Genomic DNA, 23,065 nt, shown 5'->3' with positions numbered 1-23,065 from the left:
CTGTGAATCACACATGATAGGCTTTTACTCTTTGCCTTTCTCTGTTTGACCTGTAAATTGAGCGGGACTTGAATAATTGGGATGATCCTTTTCAACAGAAGCTTTATTTTTATCCTAAGAGCTCTACCCTGAATTTGAGGAAGATTATATTATCTGATACTCCACCACCAGTCTGTTAGAAGAGCCCTGGTGCAGAAGATTTAAAATCTCAGTGGAAAGAGTAGAACCTGTGTCATCCAGCAAAAGGCCCCAGCTGACAGCTTTTGGTAACACCAGCTATCAAACTCCAGCTGATAGGAAAACACAAATACTAGTTTGATTATAAACTAACTTTCTAATTGTAGGGATGAAACTAGAAATGGATATTTTTCTTCTTAAATAAGTGGAGCTATATTATATAGATTTGCAAATTATGGATAAAGTCTTAATACTTTATTGTTGCTAAGGTGGGAGAAGAAGCATGTAGTTTATAGTCAAGTAGGCACATTTAGGGCTGTAGGTTCTCAACGTATCAGGGAAGACAGAACAACTAGAAAAGGAGAGAAAGTGAGAATGGGTTTTCTAAAAGCCTATGACTCAACAAGGAAACAAGATCCTTCCTCTTGGGGAGGAAAAGCACTTTCAGAGAGTTTTAGCAGATGCAACAGTAGCAATATGAACTCATTTCATGCACTTTTCCTCTGGGTTTATAGAAAAGATGGTTATTCAGTCATCTATTTAGGGGCCACTTGAGTTTAGTTACAGCTCTTATGTGTGTGGCCAGGCCTCCTAGGATGGGATAGTTCTAGCCTTGGTATTTTATCTAACCTCATTAAACATATTAAATATTATTAAACTAAAATTAAAGTCTTTTATTTCAAACATTGCATTGGTGCTTAAACTTACGTGCTAAGGTTATTACCTATTTGCCTCAGTTTGTTTTCAGCCTTTACACTGTATCAGTCTAATAAATGGAGAAAGGAACTATTAACAGAAAATGACATTGACACTTGTTTCCTCCAAATATAATAAATTAGTGTGGATCTACATTTTCTTTTTCTTGTACAACTTCCATCATGAACATAATGCAGAAGGCCTAACGAGACTCATGGCTTTGTTAAATTATTACAGAAACAGAAAATACAAGGAGTGAGAAATAAAAGGTGGCTGGGTAATAGTGCAGTCAATAAAACAGCATCAAAGAGCATAACAGAGCAAAGCCTTATATTTGTAAATAAGTTTTAAGGTTTTCCCTGGTCTCTCACCATTGACTTTTTTGTAGATTAGTACCACAATATTTACTTCCTGAAAGCAGAAAATGTACCGTATATTTTGAGGTGTCCAGGAGTCGTGGAGTAACAACAGGATTATTCCAGGATATCCCAGGTGAGGTCAGGAGTGAACAACAATAGAACACAACAGGAAATAGTGATTATCCAGGATATCTCACAATAATATAACACAACAGGAAATAGTGATTATCACATAAAAATGAAGTGCCAGGACTCTCTGCCTTGAGAAACCACCTGATTTTAATCTTCTAAACTTTGCAAACTAGGATTTGGACACTGATTTCTCTACAAAGATTTACATTGCTATGCTAATGGGGCCAATGCCTCAGGAAAAAGTTGTCTCAGAGAGAAACATGAAAAGATGTTCTGGCACAATTACTAGAAGAGAAAGACAGTACAAAAAAATAAAGTGAACAATATCAGTACAAGTAGATTTTAGGGACAGGACAGAAGAAATATAGTGGATGATACTGTAAACACTAATTAAGAAATATAAGATATTAAATGTACTGTGTGCAAATATTGGTCATGAAAAATAATGTAGTTGATAACAAATAAAATGAAGTACAGAATTAATGCAGCTTAAAAACAGATCTGTAAACTAAGAAAGTCAAGGAAATCTACCATTTTAAAGGTAATACAGCATGACTAAGTTGGATTAATTTCAGAAACACAATAAATATTCAACATTAAGAAGTTAATACAAAAGCATAATTCACCATGTTTAAATGGTAGTATAATTCACCATATTAAATCCAAAGATAAACCTCATATGATTTTCTCAATAGAAACTGAGGAAGCAAATGATACAATTTAACATTGATTCTTGATTTCAAAATAATTACGTAAAATTCAAACTGATGACAAGATAAAATGTGTGCCTATACTTAAAAGCTAACAGCTTATTTAGTAGAGAAGAACTAGGGACATTCCCTCTATAACCACTATCACTATTACTATTATCATTTTGTTTGTGGTATTAGCCAATGAAATTAGACATGATAAATATATTAAAGGAATAAGAAGTTTGGGTTAAGATAACCAAAAAATTAACTTATATAAACCAACAATCTTCATATATAAAAGCATCTAGCTGAAAAAAATGTATTGAAAGAGATCTCATTTAAAAACAAAAAGTAAAATAAAATATCTACAACTAAACTTAACAAGAAACATTTAAAACATATATGAGAAAAAAGGCGACTTGAAAAAATGAAACTGCTTTCAGTGTTTTTGGATATATAGATTTAATACAAAAAAGATAAATTACCTGTCAGTAAATTTCTAAGCATTATGTAAATATGATAAAATAGCATTCTTTCATTTTTATCCTGTGGATCTATTCAAGCTGATTTTAAAGTTTTTACAGAATAAAAAAACAATAGTCAGAAAAACCCTAAAAATTAAGAACAATGAGAAGACATTAGGTTCTCTGCAAATTAAAACAGACAAACAAGCCTTAATTATTAAGACCTTGTAACTCTGGCACATGTGAAGACATAAAAACAAACAGACAAAATAGAAAATCCTGAAATAACATATGATAATTTAATGTAAATGTGGCATTTCAGTCAGTAGCATGATGATGGACTTTTTAAAATACTATATTGGCATAACAGAGTGGCAATTTATTTTATTTGATAGCACCTAAGGTTTACATGTAAAATGTGTATATATCAAAGTACTAGAAAAAAATTGTCTGTGAAACCTTAGAGTGTAGAAGTTGATTCTTACTAATATCCAAAACCTGGCAGCCATAAAATAAAGTATTGTTACATTTAAGCACATGTATACAAGAACAGCTGTATAGTAAAAAGAGAAAGATATATAAGCAAGTTCACAATACATAAGACAAACCAAGAAAAAAATAGCCATATCAGAGAAAAAGGACAACTCCTCTTTTATATTAGAAGCTTCTAGGAATTTATTTGAAAAATGATAAATAATTCAGTACAAAAAAGGGCAAAAGGCATATGGTTTGACATTTTAAAGGAAAATAAAGAAGACACATATTTGAAGATGTGTGACTTCATTTAGAAGATGTGTAAATGAAAGCTACATTGAAATGTCATTTTCACATCCATCAGATTAAAATTTATCAATATGTTGTAGAGAAAGCTAAGAGGAAAAGCAGCACTACATAACTTACTGATATTAGTGCAGTATGATATAACCCTAGGAAGGGAATATGACATTATCTACAAAGTTGTAGATATATTTACCCGTTTAACTGCAATTCCATTATGGGAATATGTTTTACAGATAAAACCGAACATATATGAAATAGCATAGATCTAAGTTTATTCAATTAGGTATTGTTTGTCATACAAAAGATAAGAAACAAAACAATGATCCAGCAATAGGGAATTTGTTAAATAAACTATAATGTATAACCAACAATTTTTTTAAAAGGAAAACGATTTCTGTATATTATTCTAGAGAGATTGTCAGCATCATTGCTAAGTTAAAAATACAAGTTGAAAATGGTGCCAATAGTATGTTAATTTGTGTAGAGGAAAGAGAAGGCAACTAGAATGGTATTTAACTATTTTCTCTTATTGCTTTTGGATAAGAAACATTAATATCCAAAACTAATTGATATGGTTATTTCAAAGGAGGTTGGAAGAATGTAGTAGCTTTGACATAGATGAGAACAAAACTTTTCAGGGAATACTTATAAATATTATTTTGATTTTTACACCTTGTAAATAGGGTACCTATTCAAAAATTCATTAATTATAAGAACATTATAGAAAAAAATAAAGACTTAGTGAACAATTGGATAAATGTGGTAGAGGATGAATCGTTTATATATCTGAGATACTCTCTGTTTAAGGTTGTATCCAGGCAGACAATGAAGATACCATGGATGCTATTGGAAGATGAACAGTTTTGGGGTAAACATTCAACAGTGTGATCATTGATAACAATGAAAAGGTGGAGAGTTTTCACAAGAGATTGCTGTGGTAATAGTCTGGACATATCTGCACAGCAAACAGAGTATAGACTTAACCTTTCAATGTGGAGAAATGCTGAGTAGAAGAGAAAAAGCAAATTCCACTTGAGAGACCACAGGGGAAGCAGCATACCTTTTCACATCAAAGTGATGAAAATGAAACACTGAAAAATAGTTGAAGACACAGAGGTGTTGATGCTAATGGAACATTCCAGAAGGCAGAGTGGGGCCAGAAAAGGGAAAGTAGAGTGTAGTATGAGGATGCTAAATGATGCATAGTAAAGTGAGATAAGGACTGTAAAAAAATAGTTTAGAATTGTCTTCTGGAAAGTTTATAATAGCCCTCCCAAGTTGAGGGTCATTTCAGATGTTTCAATGATTGGCAAGAAAGATGCCAAGAGAGAGGAAGGCCGACCATTTACCTCAAATGTGTGTGGTACTTTCCTTGTGTCAGTCTAGAGTGGGATATCCCTTCAAAGAGTCTTTCAGTGGATGCTGGCCACAGAGCTACCACATTTTTAGGGATATTATTGATTAGAAGAAATAAGTTAGAAAGATGTAGTATTTTCCTGAGGTAAAATAATGTTTCATGAGGTAAAATAGAAGTTAGTATTTATTTTGGGAATGCCAGACTTTGTTTGGTCCCTGTGCTCCTGGAAAACACTGATAAGAAATCCCCTATGTGGTTGTGTACTATCAAACAGTTTACTGTAAAGAACCACCCTTCTCCATAAGACTTCAAAAACTTTAATGGATGTCTCCTTTTCCTGTGACCAGACCAGACACAGACATACTAAATCCCAATTCTTTGACTAAGAAATGATAGCCTACAATGTTTTGTTCTTTCTGACCAATCTGAATACACTGCCCACTAATGTTACTAAACAAAATTTAGTTAGGCTTTTCTCCTTTCCTCTGAACTTTGACTTGCCCTTAGATTGCAGAAGCCCTGGAAAGTGAAACAATTATTTCTTTTGGACCCTTCAGAGAATCAGAACCATGAAGAAAAACATTTCCTGCTCAACTGTATGACGATATCATCTACTCATCCCACTCCCCAACACCAGCTCCTTCTTGTGTTGCTTACGCCTTCTTAGAAAAGGAAAGATCTTTCTGTCTGACCTTTAAGACACTTGTAAATCTCTGCTCAGAGATCCTGGTCCTACCTATTGCAAGAGTTCCCCGAACAGTCTTTTCTTACTAAGGACAAGACTCTCATGTTTTCTTTGTTTATATATTTTGTTTTGTTTTTCATATTGACATTGTGGTGGTGCTTGCTCACTTAAACTGAAGTTTAAAGAGGAACTAGATCTGTGAGAATGCTAGAGATGTATATTTGAGATCATCTACACAGAGATGAGCAAAAGATGGGTTTGGTGGCTCACTCCTGTAATCCCAGCACTTAAGGAGGCTGAGGCCAGTAGATCACTTGAGCTCAGGAGCTTGAGACCAGCTTGGGAAACATGGCAAAACCCCATCTCTACTAAAAATACAAAAAATATCCAGGTGTTGTGGCACACCCTGGTAGTCCCAGCTATTTGGGAGGCTAAAGTGAGAGGATCTCCTGAACCTGTGAGGCAGAGGCTGCAGTGAGCTAAACTGAGATCACACCACTGCACTCTAGCCTGGTGACAGGGTGAGACCCCATCTCAATAAATAAATAAATGAGAAATGAGCAACAGGTTTAAAAAAAAAGCTAAAATATTGGCAAGGAAACCCATAAATCATTCCAAAGAAAAAATGGACAAGATGAAACATGGACCTGAAGCAGTGGACTTTCTGGATTCTCCATCAAAACCTTCAGAAGTGGATTGTGTAGTTCATCCTGAGTCCCCGAAGATACCTGCTGACCCTAAAATAAAATCATTATGTCACGTTGCAAAAAATAAAAGGTCTAATAACTCAGTTGGTGTTAACAGTAATGGGAAGAATTGTGTGAAGAGAGTCTTTTGATGATAGCACAGAAGAAAGGTTTTATAGTCTCCCATGTTTGAGGATAGAGATAGTGTTGATGACTTCATTTGGAAAGTCAGATGGACCTGAAATAAGGAAAGCAGTTGTCATTCTTCAGTTAAAGTACAAAAACAACAACAACAACAGCAAACCACTCTCAAAAATGTTACTTGAAGAAGATATACTTGAATTTCATTCGTATATAAGAAATGACAAGCAATGTATAGAAGCCAGGAAGTTTCGGTTAGTGTTTTGCAATTCTTTATATGGCTTTAAAGGCTCTAAAATAAATTACAGAGAACAGCTTTTAAAAGCAAAACTCCAGGTTTTCAGCAAAATGAGTCTCAGATCAAGAATCAGTTTAATAAAAGCACACAAAGAAGTCTTGAAACTAAAAAAAGAGAAATTGCAGCTGCCTCTTCGTCCTTCATAGGAAGAGAGCAGAAGGTGAAAAGCACAACAATTTAACATAGTTGTTTCTGGGAGAAACATTACATTTGATGATTAGAGCCTCTTCTGTGAGCTTTTTGGTCTAAAAATTATTATCTTTTTACTAGCATATTACTTAAACTCCTATTTGAGTAAGATCCTTTAGAGGGACTATAGATGTCAATTTTTGCCTCTGCTTTTCCTTTTAAAGTATGTTTAAGTTATATTTATATAAGCCTTTCACAAATCAAGTAAGTACTTAAATTGATTTTTAGTGATATGCTCCGAACTGTTTCCTCTATATTTTTAGGATTACAGAGGTCTCAGATTTTCTCATTTGTCTTTATCATAAGGTATATTTCACTGGTTCAGTCCTATATCATTCCTATGTTTTCTTTTGCTTTGAAAATTAGTGTTAAGGTAAATTTAAAATAATGGGAAAATGTGAGGAAATTATTACTATGTGAAATAAGTCACTTTTGTTAAAAGTTATTCTTGTTAGACTAACATAGTGACTTTTTATGCAAATAAAGGTAATAAACTATACAAATAAATATTAATTTGTTATAATAATTGAAAAAAAAAAATAAAATGGATCCCCAAGAAATCTCAAATCTTGACACCAGGCAGTTAGCACTGATGACTCTGCTAAAATGTTGTGTTTGGAAACCATTTGTTGGTTAGCAAGTACCATTTATTAAAAACTTGTAGAAGATTACTTTTTTCTGCTATGCAAACTCCCATGAAGAAACTTAACTACAGGTAATTTGGCACAATAAAATGTTTAATATCCTCTTATCACCATAGGAAGAGATGTTTTTATCACCACAGGTAGTAAAAGATAGTCATTGCCAGAAAACAGATATAACTTTTTACAACTAATCTGTCAGAGCACCCATTTTAAAGTACATTTAAAGATAGAAAATAGAAACATATTCATCAAGGCAGCACAATGCCAACTTTCAAGAATATTTTAGAAAAGCAATTCTTTCATAAGTCTGTCAAAGGAAAATGAGAATTGTCATTTGGGTCTAATGAAAGAGAACAAAGAAAGGAAATTGACTAAAATGACTTCCATCAATAAAACTAAGTGGGATGTGAAAATATTTAAACAGAATAAATGCCTAAATTAAATTACTATGATATGTCTTCAATTTGGTTTTACCAAATTTTTAGTTCTTAACTTCAATACTTTAAATTGTGTTTGTAATTTTTATACCCACAATTTATGTGAAATCACTCAGCACATAGTCAGCTTTTGAAATACATTTATTAAGTGTTATCAGTCATCCCAGAAGTGTATATAGCTCTTTATCATTTAATCCTCAACTCCGTAAGATTACTGCCATTTTAAGATAAAGAACCTGGGACATAGAAAGTTCCACTTGTCTGCCCAAACTTTTATAGGTATCAAGTGTCAGATTTTTCTCCCAAACCCATGGTCTTAAACCACTCCTCTGTCTTACATTTATGAATCTGACTCAAGGCAGGGCTTTTCAGAAACCAACCTCACTTATGTCTTTTCTTGCAATCTGTACATTCAATATACCGTTAGGATGGTATTAGAAGGAGAGCTCTGTCTTAAACACACTCACACACACACAGACACACACATATATATCATTCTATTATTTCTCACAACAGAATAAATATTTGTCATAATTTATATAAAGCAGAGGTTAAGGAAAGCCTCAGATAATTCAGCAATCTTCTTGGTTATATAATGTAGGAGATCAGTCAGGGAGGTGGGAGAAGCTATAGGGAAAGAAGCAGTCCTTTTGAAAGGCCAGAAGGCTCTGCAAAGCTTCAGGTGAGAATAAAGCTGAATGGAGGCAGCTAATTCTCTTACCTTGAGGCTAAGGGCGAGGAGTAGGTAACAATGGAATGTAAAGAAATCTATTTAGATAGGTTTATTTACTTATATTCTTCACAAAAGAAGACATTTTGTGGCCCAAAAAATATGAAAAAAAGCTCAACATCACTAATAATTAGAGAAATGCAAACCAAAACCACAATGAGACACCATGTCACACCAGTCAGAATGACGATTATTAAACATCGAGAAACAACAGATGCTATAACTGCTGCAGAGAAATAGGAACGCTTTTACATGGTTGGTAGGAATATAAATTAGTTCAACCACTGTGGAAAACAGTGTGGCCATTCCTCAAGGATCTAGAATCAGAAATACCATTTGACCCAGCAATTCCATTACCAGGTATATACCCAAAGGATTATACATCATTTTGTTATAAAGACACATGCATACATATGTTTATTGCAGCACTATTCACAATAGCAAAGATAGGAAACCAACCCCAATGCCCATCAGTGATAGACTGGCTAAAGAAAATGTGGTACATACACACCATGGAATACTATGCAGCCATGAAAAGAAATGAGATCATGTCCTTTGAAGGGGCATAGATAAAACTGGAAACCATCATCCTCAGCAGACTAACACAGGAGCAAAAAACCAAACACCACCTGTTCTCACTTATATGTGGGAGCTGAGCAATGAGAACACATGGACATAGGGAGGGGAACAACACATACTGGAGCCTATTGTGGGGGCAGGGAGAAGAAGAGCATCAGGACGAATAACTAACACATGTGGGGCATAATACTTTGGTGATGGGTTGACAGGCACAGCAAACCACCATGGCATATGTATACCTATGTAATAAACCTGCATGTTCTGCACTTATATCATGGAACCTAAAATAAAATAAAATTCCAAAGTAAAAAAAAAGAAAAAAGAAAACAAAAACACAAGTTTATTAACACTTAAAATACTTCTTGTAATTAGGAATAAAGATTCAAAATATTGAGTTGGATATAATATTAAGTGTCACTTTTAAGTATCATCAATGAAATCCTGACACTAAAGTGAAGAAATTTGCATGTTTTTACACACCTTCTCTGTTTCCATCTCCTGGTTATTATAGTTATTTCTGCCTTGTGAAAGTTTTTAAAATTTGTGTCCCTTCTGTAATTGAAATCTCTATTTTTCTTATTTCTTATTTTTGTATTTAAATAGATTCAGTGACCATTACCATCCCTGGTCCTTTAACCATATTCATAACATAAAAGTGATTTTTAAAAAATTGTCTTTTAGTTGGTTGGATTTCATTGCTAAACCAATTTTCTTTAATAATTTTCAACTAAGGCTCATGTATGCTGTATTCAGAATTCTGTTTGCTCTTAAAATACAATAATTATCCATGTATGGCTTTTTTTTTGCTTGAAGGAGGATACTGGTCACCAAATATGATGCTAGACTGGGTATACAGAGATGTATACAACAAAATTTATGATTGAAAAGATTTAAAGTTGAACAATCAGCCATATACTTTACTAAATGCAATAAAAATTAGGTCTAGGATTTTAGATACGTTTTCAAGACAGAAAGAACAGATTGTGCAAAAGCACAGAGATGGAAAAGATCATGCAGTGTTATCCTCAGGATTTAGGTATTGTTAGAGCACATGGTAAAACACAACAGGATGACAGAAGAGTCTGGAACAGCAGACCTGGAAAAGCCCTGAAGCCTGAACTTCATTCATAACACATGATACAGTAAGAACAATCAATTCTCACCCAACCCCACTTTTCCCTCTGTGCCCAGATGTTTGCTGTCAGTCTTGTACTGTCTTCAGGCACTGATGGTTGCACTTATCTTATTTTAATGACATTTCCATTCAACGTTTAGTTCACCGTATTAGAGTTAAGTGACTGTTTAAAGAAGGGATCTTGTAGGACACATATTCCATGAATAGTTTTTGACATACATTTGACGATATTTGCCAGTTGCTTTTACACTTCAATAAAAATTTGGCTGCAAATAATATTCCATAATTACACCTTCTTTCTCTCAACACCTGCAAACACTACTATACTATTTTCAAACAATAGTTATTGCTTTTCAGAAGTGTAAGACCAGCTTAATATTTAGCACTTATAAGTTACTGGCTTTTTTCCCTAGTGTGGGTGAAGAATTTAGTTTGTTTTATCATCAAAGATCAAACATATACTAAGTGTAACTAATTTCTGTAAGTTGTCCTCTTTCAGTCTTGTTTTCTAAGCAAAAGTATCATTTTCATTTGTAGTTGTAGCTCTTCATTCTATGAATATTTTATGGCATTAAATCTTGAAAAATTGTCTCATTTGTTTGTTAACCTGTTTACTTTGGAAACACTAATTGTTACTTTTGCATCACTTGGCCTTTCTTTTTAAAATCTATCATATTTTCATTAATTATATCTTTGTCTCTTCCTTTCACATTTACTTTAAGTTTGTATACAATTATTAAATTTTAAGCTTTAATCTATTTCTCTATGATTCTAATTTGTTTATTCTATTATGACCTTGTTTAGAATCTCTATTTTTCCTCAGTAAATTCTTCATTTTTATTTCTTTGCATTGACTTATATTAGTTTTCTTAGTGAACCTAGTCACTAAATTCTATAACATGAAGAATTCTCATGTAATTGTTCTTCTGTTCCTTTAGTTGTTTAATTTCAAACTGGAATGTATGCTTTATTTCATTCTGCTTTGTTTTATTCAATATATTTACAAATTTGCTGTGCAAACTTTCCCTATTGCCTTTACTTAATTTGGAATTTCTGTTCTCAGACTACTATGTTTTACTATAGGTACAGTCTCTCTGATACTTACTGTTTTTGTCTTGGGGTTGTAGGCTGAAAAATGCACCCTTGCCCCTAACCTCCCCCTCAGAAAAATAACACCAACCTCCTAATCCCTAGAACCTGTGACTATGTTACAAGGGTCTTTCTGAAAGGGAGCTAAGAGAGAGCCAGTCAGAGTAGAGATGTGACAATGGAAGCAAATGTTGGAGTTACATGTTTTGAATATGAGGAAAGCGAAGGAGAGCTGAGGATTACAGGCAACCTCTGGGACCTGGAAAAGAAAAGGGACAGATTTTCTCTTAGAGTCTCCTGACAGAACCAGCCCTGCTGACATCTTGATTTTAAGTCTTGAGACCCTTATTAGACTTCTGATCTCCAGAATTATAAAAGATTTATATTTTAAGCCACTAATCTTGTACTAATGTGCTATAGCAGTAATAGAAAATTAATACAATAAGAATAATCCTTTCCCTTAGCTCTAGACCTAACCTGAGCCATTTTTTTTTTTTTTACTGGGAAGAGATTATTCTTTTTTTGTCCTGTTTAAAAAGTACAAACTATAAAGTTCATAATATTCTCAGTTACTAGCTATTCAGGAATTCATAGGTGACTATTTCACTGAGTTATACTTTTTCTTTTATCTCTGATCACCAGTCCTTTCCTGATGTTCCTTCCAAGAAGCCTATATTTAAATCTGCTTGATCTCTGTCTTCTGAATGAATTCTACAATATGTAGCCACCATAATTTGCTTATTCATACTTACTGAGTTGAAAACTACATATTCCAAATGCCTGATGGCATAAATAATGCTATGAATATCATGTTTGCAAATGTATTTTTGTTGAGTGAGATTGTAGAACTATAAATTATATGCTTATTTCATTCTATAAAAATTGCCTAGTTGTTTTTCAATATATATACATATGTCAATTCTTAATTTTAGTTCAGAAAGATTTCTTCTTTCACCGTTATCCTTATAATCATTTGGTACAGTTTGGCCCTCTAAGTTTTATCAATTTGATATATGAAAGATGTCATTTTTTTGTTTTAGTTTTACTTTTTCTGATAACTAACAAAGCTGAGGATTTCTTGATAAATGTATCTATCATTCAGTGGCCATGGTGTGTAAAGGGAGTACCCCAAAACAAGGTCTTGAGGGTTAAGGAGATGGAAGGATGCTACGTTATGACCTGATTCAAAAAGCAATCACTAAGTTTGAAAAAAGCACATATGACCCTAAGAGATGAGGTGTAGTCTGTGGTGGATAAGAGGCAGAATGGAGCTGCCCCACAATTCAAGCTCTGTACAGGATCTAGGTCTTTCCAGGAGACACGGGCTTGGGCCTGAAGTGGAAACTAGAGAGAGAGAACTTCAGGATTGACAAGAACAGAACTCCTGGCAAGGGCCAGAGTTATAAAGCCAAGGTTTATCTCTTCTTTTAACCAATGGGGAAGTGATGAGGAAGAGTGGCTAAAGACACGTCTCACTGCAAAAATGCACTAGACTGTTCTCACTAGCAGGGAAAATTCAATACATGTTAAGGTTTTATGGAATCATGAATGTTCTCAATTCCATACCTAAATACCAGCATATACCTTACATGCTACTTATGTTTGTATGTAAGTTAAATAGTAATATAATAACAAGATAAAACATTTACTATTTTCTAAGACAACAATTTCAGCTCTTTCTCTACAGCAGGTAAGACTCTAGCTCAGCCCAATCTTAGCAGATTTGGAATCCACTATCTCTGGAAACAAAATAGTTTTCTTTGTTAAATCTAAGTCATTTATCTTCTAGTTTTGATATCACATGCAAGATATAAAAACTCAAGTTAATGGTAGAGTTTCCATTAAATAAAAGAACTTGCCTTGGGTAATGGGTTGTGACAGACCTGCAGGTCTGTATGGGGATAAGTATATGAATGTCAGATATGAAAATTTATGAATATCATGTGGTCTTGAACTGGGTGTCTCTGTACTGTGCCTCAAGTTTAGCTCTTGAGAATCTTATCACTTTTTGCCTGTCTGTGTTTTCACACCTTCCTTACAATATGACATACCATACCCTCTCCTGGTTCATATTGACATACTTTCTATGCTCAAACTTCTTCTTTGTATTTTTAAATATGATCAGCAGTGGAAGCAACAAATTCCAGAAGACAAACAACTAAGATGACTGAAGTAAGCCAAAGGAGATCAGTGGAGAGCTGGATTTTACTAAAGGGAATGGTGGGAGAGGGACTAAGGGAATAAGAGTTTTATCAGGGAAGCATCATTTTCTTTCATCACTTTGTGCAGTGAACTTAGGAGCAACCAACCAACTTTATTATGTTCCTTGATTCTCCACATATAGTAAAATGTATTATGTTTGGAGTCACTAAACTCCTGGCCTCTCATGAGCAGTGAATCAAGAATGTCAAATACATTTATTTTGGAAAACAAACAGTTCACATGGAGGACTATCAGTGTTCTCCATACTATTAGGAGCAGAGTCCTTAGCATTCTGGGTTTTAACCATATTAAGCAGCCAACTCCTAAAATCCCAAAACCAATGAAAAAACTCCATCCCTAATGCTCTGTTTCTCTAGAACCACTCCAACTCAGAATACATCTCCTGTGACTCTTCTGTAGACAAGTTCATTCACAATGGTATGAGGGTGGAGGAGATGTGGGACTGAGGAGGAAGGAGCTGGGCAAGTGTGGCAGAATGTCGGTCTAGAACTGGAGTTAAGCTTCTTTGCTCAGCAATTGACATTAATGGCTCCTTCTCTCACAGACTGCTCAGGACCTCTGTTTCCCATCAGTGGGCAGAAATGGACCATGTACATGTCCCTGTCTTCTTTAAAAGAGCCTCCTAAAGGGCATGAATAACAAGGTTAGAAATTCAAGAGTAATGTGGAAGTGCATTTTCAGAAGAGGAGACTGGGGCAAGTCTCTAAAGTCTTCATTTGAACACTTTCAGCATCATGCCCAGTTGCTAGGGGACCTGCAAAAACGTTTATCTTCATATGTATTTATCTGGCTAGCTAGCTATCTAGTTATTATCTATTTATATTTACATCTATACCTTACTGCATATATCTGTAAATGTAGATATAAACAATTAGCTATACATACACAATTCTTCATAAAACTTGAACTCCATATTCCTTACTTGCACAATCTCTCATAAGAAAAATTGAGCTAATAAGAATGCTTAATCTTCAGTGTATACATATTGTATTTTATTCAATACATACAATATTGTTTTTAACTGATATTTTGAAGTTTTTAATAGAAATGTCACCTTTATTTCTGTAAGATCAAGTCCCATGAGTAGTAACAGTGCCTGACACAAAATATTCATTCAACATGTCATTTTAATTCTGTACTTAATATTACTTATACTGGAATAGAGGAAGAAAAGGAGTACAAACATAGAAAGATTTCTGAATCTTGGAAAAGAATACACATGCACTTTTACAGGCAAATGGGAAAATCAAGGTTAGTAAAATCCCTACTGATATCAGAGTTATTAGTCTTCATATAGAAAACAAGAGTAAATAGTAAATACCCCAAATGAGATTGGTGACTTGTAAAAATGTTTTATCTTCTTGTTTGTTTAATGAAATCCACTGTGGATGTTGGTGATGCATATTACTTCACAGAACACAAGTCCCTAAAAAATCAATTATGCAGGATAAGGTTAATGTACATAGTGTTTTCTTTAATAAGGAGACTTTCAATACCCAATACTTCCATATAATTAAACATTCTCTCCTGCTGCCTGACTCCACACTGGGACCACCACACATCTCAGCAGAAGCCTCTTGAGAATTCCAGAATTTTCAAAAATCCTCTTGACAATTTCAGATATTTTTTAAAAATTGATATATGGTATAATCAGAGGTCTGTGTCCATTTAAAAAAAGACACGTTGAATAAATGCAATTTAAAGGATATTGCTGATACATAACAAAGAACAGAAAGATTCAGCATTCCAATTGGCGGAATGTTGGATTGAAAAGAGAAGGGTCAGAAAGGGTAAAATAGGTCAGATACCAATGCTACTGCTGTGCTTACACTCATATTTCCAAGGGAGAAATGTGTGATTTAATCATCCAAAAGTATACAGAAGAAACCAGTTAATTCAACTGGTTCTATTATGTATGGTACGCAAGACTGGGGATTGGAATTTAGAGAAGGAACTGCAGGCATTAACTTCTAGATCCCAGTTAGCTCTGTGTTCCATTCCACAAGATGTGTAAGTGGTTTTGCATGATTTTAGCAGACTGAGGTGTTTAGGCCATTTATCAAAGTTGATTCAGTTATCTAGTGACATAAGAAAACAATGCTTTCATAAACAAATTTGTGCATACATTATCTTATATTTGTGATTGGATATCTTCAGATTACTCTTCTGGAAAGTCAAACATATAAGTACATCTCTAATTTTATTTAACATTGCCAATTTATTTAGAAGTTGCACTGTAGTGAATTTTCACCAGGAATAGCTGAAATAAAGAAGTGATATATCTATTGTTTTAACTTATTTTCCTATTACTGAGATGGAATATATTTTCATATGTATAAGGAACATTTGCATTTTCTTTTTTGTGAACTGTACATATCTTTTGCCCAATTTTCTCTCAGGTTTGTTTCCAATTTTTTAAGTCTGTGCGTGTGTGTGTGTGTGTGTGTGTGTGTGTGTGTGTGTGTGTGTGTGTTTTAAATAATGTAGCATTTCTATTGTAAAAGTCCACGTTAGGCAATTCCCTTTGTGAAAAGGTTTTGAAATACATAGACTGTGACAGCTTATAATAAATATTAGATTATATGTAATATATATTTGTATTTCCAATACTATGAACACATTGGAAAGCTGAGGTTTTTAGTGTCTGCATTACAGAACACATTACAAGTTGACAATAACATGTTTCTCACTGTTGAAACTTGCCAACAACTATCCCAGACTTAACATTTAATATATTGTCAATTCAAAGCAAGAAAATAATTAATTCTACCTACATTTGTTTGAGGTTACATACTAGAGCACTGATATATTAGAGGTTTGTAAAACTGGCTGTTAAATGTGTTTCAAGATTCATCCATATGACCTGATGATGACTTTACACAGTTTTGTACAAAGCCACACTCTCTTCTACTATTTTCAAATTACCTATAAAGTCAGACTAGCTATGATTTAATCATGACATAGAGCAATAATTGCCATAAAATAATTAACGAAGGGTTCTATTTTAGAAAAATAAGGATTCAGGATGACTACATGAAGATACAGCTCAACTCATTATATTCAAAGCCTGGATAAACCACTTTGTTTGATTACAATATAGTGTAATGACACCAGAATCATAGACTCAACCTCTATGTAATTAATATACATCTACACATATATGTATATATACACACACATATATATACATACACACATATGTAAACACATAATTCATATACATATTTATGAATATTTCGTATGTATTTCACCTATATGAATATACTAATACATATTTCATATACATATATACATATACATATATATGAACTATACATGTATATTTTCAGACATGCACACATTTCACATATATATGCCTTTATTATTTATAATTCTCATATTCATAAGAATGCCTTCCTTATAATTCTGTTATAGTTTGACTTGTACAAACTTTTAGAGTGTGGCATTAAAAAGCTGATTGGAACGTCTATGATCATCATTAGCAGAACTTGCTGGTGACTTCTTGCTGTGGGATAACTGAGAGAGTTCTGAGCATTTCACATTTCACATATGTAAGGATTTTATTTAGGGTCATTTACATTCTCCAAGAAAAGACCATAATAACTAACACATTTTTTCATACTGTTCTCACAGAATGTAAATGATACGCTTGTCAAAACCTTATTATATATTTCAGTCTCCACCAGAAAGCATAAAAGATTTGCCCCCAGTAACAGTTTCTTTCAAAATGTTTCTCCTTAACACCTTTAACTTTCCATACTTGTAGCTTAACTTGTGCTTTAAAATATTTAAAAATATGGAGATTTCAGAAAATAAACAGTGGTCACCTGTATGATAATTACTGCAGTCTTCATTTATAAATTACTTTTTTAATTAACAAAATTTATATTCAGTAAAGAAAACTAGCAAATGAAGTACAAGACGCAAAAATCATTACCAAAGAAAAGAGAGTAAAAATCATTCACAGATAGATTAACCAGCAATATTCTCTAGACTACTTCAATCGGTTTGTTATACTTTCCCTACTTTGTTATCAGTTAACAATATAGAAAATATTATTGCATGTCAAGAATATTCTTAGATAATGTTTCTTCAACTTTTGTCCAGCATACCTCAAAAAGATATATGATATATTTGACTCTCATTTTATTTTATTATTTTTCATTATAAATAATTGTGTATATTCATGTTAGCCCACATCAGATTATTGTTTATTTTTAGATATCAAAGTTTTGCTCTTTCTTTTAAGTGACTTACTCAGGCAGTGGTTTATTTCATATTTAAAGTGTAAAGCACCCAAAATAGACATGTCCCCAGCTGAAGGCTGGTGAGGCTGTTCACTGTTAGAATGATAGCCAAAGAAAAGTCTCCTATGCCACAGACCCTTGACTATTGAAGACTTTTAGAGGAACAGTTAATAAAGCATTAGAGGCAAATAGCAAGATAATATGAAGAGATAATATGAAGGAAATTTTAATAAAAATTAATTTAACAATAAACTTTATACAGTTCTAGAAGATAAATGTATTTGAATTTCTATTTTTATTCTATCACTTTGAGTAAAACAATGTAAGGAAAATGAAGAGATTACAAAGATTTTAAGATTGGCCAAAGTTTGATGTTGACATTAGATCTGAATGGAAATAGCTTACATAGAAATGTATCTCAAAACAGAAGTGGATACTAACATTTTATGGAAAGTGTTTCTCTTCCAATATAGAAAAGAGTATCATTGGATTACAAGTATAAAATTAAAGCATGATAATTTTTAGTGTGGTAAAATTGAAGTTTTCTTTGTACAGTGTTAAGTATGTATCAACTTTCACTTTACATCAGCATAAAATATTTTAAAGCTTCCATTTTATCTTCATTACAGAAATGCATGAGAAAAACCTCATTTCTCTTTATTCTCACTATCATTTCTCACATCTGGTAGGGATTAAACAACACTAGGTCCCTGGTCTTTAGCTCTGACTTGCAGAACAGAAATCTGATAATTCATTCTTCTCTGAGTTCAACATTTATGGAAGGGAAAGAAAAATATTCATCTTCTCCTAATGTTTTAGCAGTCTTTTTCTTTTTTCCACAAAATGTCACTTTTTTTCCCTGATGTTTAATTAAATTAACTATTGCATAGTTTACACAACTGAGATGGTCAGAGTGCTGATACAGCAGTCTTTCCTAGAGCAGGCATGTGAAATTCAGCAGGATATATACAACTTCCTAAAGAAAAATGAAACTCAGGGATAAAACAAATGGGATTTTATAAGCTTTATGCCTCATGGAAAGCAAAACATATAAGGGAATTCTAAAATTTAATTTAGTGAGTAACCTATCAATTTATGTAAATATTGATGATTATATTTTCTGTGTATAATGCTTGTTTTTGGAGATAAATAGTTAATAAAAATGCAAAAGCACTGCCTTGTAATAATGAACAATAGTTAACAAAATGGCATTGTTATTCATTCAGAAATTTAGTTGACTACTTGTGCTTTATGGTGACAAGTTGTTGGTAAGTTCTTAGAAAAAATTAGTCAATAGAAGTGTGCTAGAGAGCTGTCATATTTCTTCACACACGTTCTGTTGTGACTTTTGGCATGATGTGAGAAAATTAAAGTAGCCAATGTGTTCTTGATATTTCAGCTTGAATGCAGAACACCTCCTCATAAGCAATAGTTTCACTTGTACTCTGTGTCACACAACCATCCCTCACTCTTCCCCAGGAATTTGGGAACTGATATTCATGTTCCTTTTGGCTTGAGATGTGATCTAACAAGAAAGTGTTGAACTTGAAAATTTTATGGTAATCATGGAATCTATGTTGCCTTTTGCTCATAGCTCCATTCACTTTTTTTTCTCCATGACTATCTTTCGAATTTCTCTTCATCCCATATATCTATGTAATATGGGGACATAGTTTAGTTTCTTTCAAACACTGAACCTGTCATTTATGCTTACCAGTCCCTGAATACAGTTTCAGAGAATATAATGCAAAAAAGGCTTAGTTCTGGCTTATGCTCTTCTACTAACTTGTGTCATTTTGATCAGGTCTCTTAAACCTGTGACAGCTAGTGGGGTACATACACAAAGCAATGTATCCGTCTTCTTGACTTTCCTGCCTGAAGAATAGACTAACATATGCTTACAGGTTTTGTGTTTTCTCTTTGCTTAGCATTTTAACAAAATGGAATGAAAAGAAACACTCCTGGTTTTACCATACAGTGGAAATATTAACTTTTATTTTTATTCCAGTATTTGAGGGCAGCATTTATTATAGCTTTTATAAAGCTCCTTGCTTTTGTGAGATGACAGGTAAATGATAATGTGCCTGGGATAAATTAGCCTTTTTGCTTTCAACTTGCTAGAATGTAAAAATTTCATTTTTCATATCAGTCTGTTTCCCTACAGAAAATAAAGCACTCAAAAGAGGCAACTGACATGATTTAAGAAGAGAGTGTTTAAAAGTTAATGGAAACCAAAGGGGAAGGGTGGATAAGCTGAGGGCTAATGCTAGTGAGATGTTGCTTCTCTCTGGTTTGAAGGATGCTAGAGGGGAGAGCTATGAGATAGTTGCATAAAATTAGTGGCCTTTTATAGGGCAACAACTCCACTGGCAACTGGCCACCTCAGTAGGGAGAGAGCTGGGGGAATAAGTGTCACAACTGCCTTTTCTTCCCCAGTAATTTTTCTAAAGTCACGACAAAAACTACTCATATCATTGAAAACCCCTATCAAGGAACATATCTAACCATATTACTAAGTAAAACACTGCTGGGAAGCTGGAGCTCCTATAAAGAAATATGGTTGAGAGAGCAAGGAGGTATGAGCAATCATGAATATATGATGTAAGGTATGATATTCTGCTCTAGGTGCCATAACAAAACACCACAGATTGGATAGCTTAAGCAACAAACGTTTATTTCCTCACAGTACTGGAGGCTAGAAGTCAGTGACCAAGTTTGCTAGCAAATTTGGTTCCTGATGAGGCTTCTCTTCCGGCTTGCAGCTGCCTTCCTGCTATGTCTGCACATAAACTTTCCTTGGTGCCTATTTGCAAAGAAAGAGGGAGAGGGAAAGAGGAAGAGAGAAAGAGAGACAGAAAGAGGAAGAGAGAGAGAGGTTGAGATATCTGGTGTCTCTTCTTTTTTAAAATTTTTATTTTTATATTTTTGAGACAGAGTCTCACTGTGTTTGCCAGGTTGGTCTCGAACTCCTGGCCTTAATCAGTGGTTCTGCCTCAGCCTCCCAAAATGCTGTGTTTACAGGCATGAACCCCCATATCCTGCTAGTGTCTCTTCTTATGAGGAAAATAATTCTATAGTATCAGGGCCCCACCCTTATGACCTCATTTAACCTAAACTATGATTAATACATCAGAGGCCCATTCTTCAAATATAGCCACAGTGGAGTTTAGGACTTCAGCATCTATTTTTTTTTTGACAGGGTGGAGTGAGAAGGACAAACAAATATTTGTAATGAATGGCAATGGAAAACACAGTGTTAAGACTTTACATTATAATATTTTTTCAAAGTTATATAATTTTTAAAAAATATTGTTCTTAAATTTATTCAAAGTCTTTTTAAAGGAATATTAAAAGCTTATCTTTTAAATATGCATGTATTCTGTCTTAAAATTGTAAAATTTGGAAAGCAAATAATCACATCACCTGTAACTATTTACTCAGATGTAACATTTACTAATATTTTGTTTCAGAATTTTTCTTTTTGTATAATACTTTCTTAAGTGGCAAGTTAAAAAGATTCTTAATTTCAGGATTATTTAGAAAATGTAATCACTAATGTATATGGACATTTTCAAAGAAGAAAATGTATCATTCAAACTTCTTTAAGGAAATTTTTTGGACTCTGTGACAGTATTTCCTTTAATTGTAGTTTAATGTAGAATTAACTTGATATCTTTCTATAATCATATTTCTACTGATTTTATGCTTATATGACCTTTCCTGAATGAATGAAAGATAAATTATTCTTCTCATTTCTATGAAAGGCCACCATTATTCCAGATAGTATTTTTGGTCATATTTCCACGAGTGAATCATGCCTCTGTACAAATCTGAAGTTATATTTTTCTCCAAGTAGATGTAACCCATCTAGGGCACATATTTTCATAGAGGATCCATGTTTCAAAGTTCACTCTTTTATTTTTGTGTCCTTGTTTTTAGTATCACAGGATCCAGGCAAAATAATATTTTCCAAAGTAACTTAGGTTAGTATTTTTTTCCTCAACCACATTAATGTGGTTTTGCTATTTACTTGTAATACAATAAGAATCACTGGTTACAGTTATTATTTCATTTGGGGCTCTTCTAGCATCTTGGATAAATGTTTTTGTAACTTTACAAACAGTACAATTAATTGTGGTATTACACTTCTATGAATTCTGACAAATGCATATATCCATCAACACAGGCAGTATATAAAACAATTCTGTCATGCATAAAATTCTCATTCTTTTATGCTGCTTCTTCATAGTCAGTCATCCTCTTCTATACTCCTATTAGTCAGTTTTATCAACAATTTTTAAATAATTAGTTTAAAAATGTATTTAATTATTCTCTTAATTTCTTGTAAAAATATTTTTTCACTTGTCTTTTATACTTGTATATAGTTGTTCATTCTTTCCACATTGTATCCAATATATTAAATACTTTTTGGTTTCCAGTTCTAGGATTTATTTATAAATTGTTCTGATACTTTGTTCATTAAACTTTTTTCCTGAATCTTTATTCATTCTCTCCTATTTCTTTTATTTGGTTTTAAGTGCCATTATTTTTCCATCATCTTGAGTGAAATTTCAGTTATTTCCATGTATCACTGGGTAGCTGCCAGAAAAATGAGGACTATAAATTTTTTGAAATGTGCTTTGTCTACATTATATTTTTATTTTTACATAATTTAATTCTAACTATGTTCTCCTAATTATTCAGTGTGTATAGATATTTTATATTTTTGTTAAGATTTTTTGACCCAGACATTATTCAGAAAAGTTGTTTTTAATACTTAAATATATTCCATCCTCATTTAACTTAGTTTTAACTTATGTTAAAAAATGTAATATTACAAATATTGAAATTTATTGATTTGTTTTGCATATCCTAATATATGGTCAAGTTAGATGATCATATTCAAATTTTGTACTTGAAACTACGATACATTTGCTATTCCTAACACATGGTTAAAAAATGGTGTTTGGGTTGGTTCCAGGTCTTTGCTATTGTAAACAGTGCTGCAATGAAGATTGGTGTGCACGTGTCCTTATAGTAGAACAATTTATAATCCTTTGGAAGAAGAAGGCAGCAAATCACACTGCCACGTGTGTACCTATGCAACAATCTTGCATGTTCTTCACATGTACCCCAAAACCTAAAATGCAATAAAATAAATTTTTTTAAAATGGTGTTTTATTTATTCATACAATGACATGCTATACAGTATTTGAAGTTATTAAACCACATTTTTAATACATCATATTAAGTCTTATTGAAAAAACTGTTACAAAAGAGTACACATAAGAAAACATAGAATAATGCCATTTTCTTAAATTTGAA

Source organism: Cebus imitator, unplaced genomic scaffold (assembly GCF_001604975.1).
Source record: "Cebus imitator isolate Cc_AM_T3 unplaced genomic scaffold, Cebus_imitator-1.0 Scaffold74, whole genome shotgun sequence".
Lineage (NCBI taxonomy): Eukaryota > Metazoa > Chordata > Mammalia > Primates > Cebidae > Cebus > Cebus imitator.
This window is presented reverse-complemented; position numbering follows the sequence as displayed.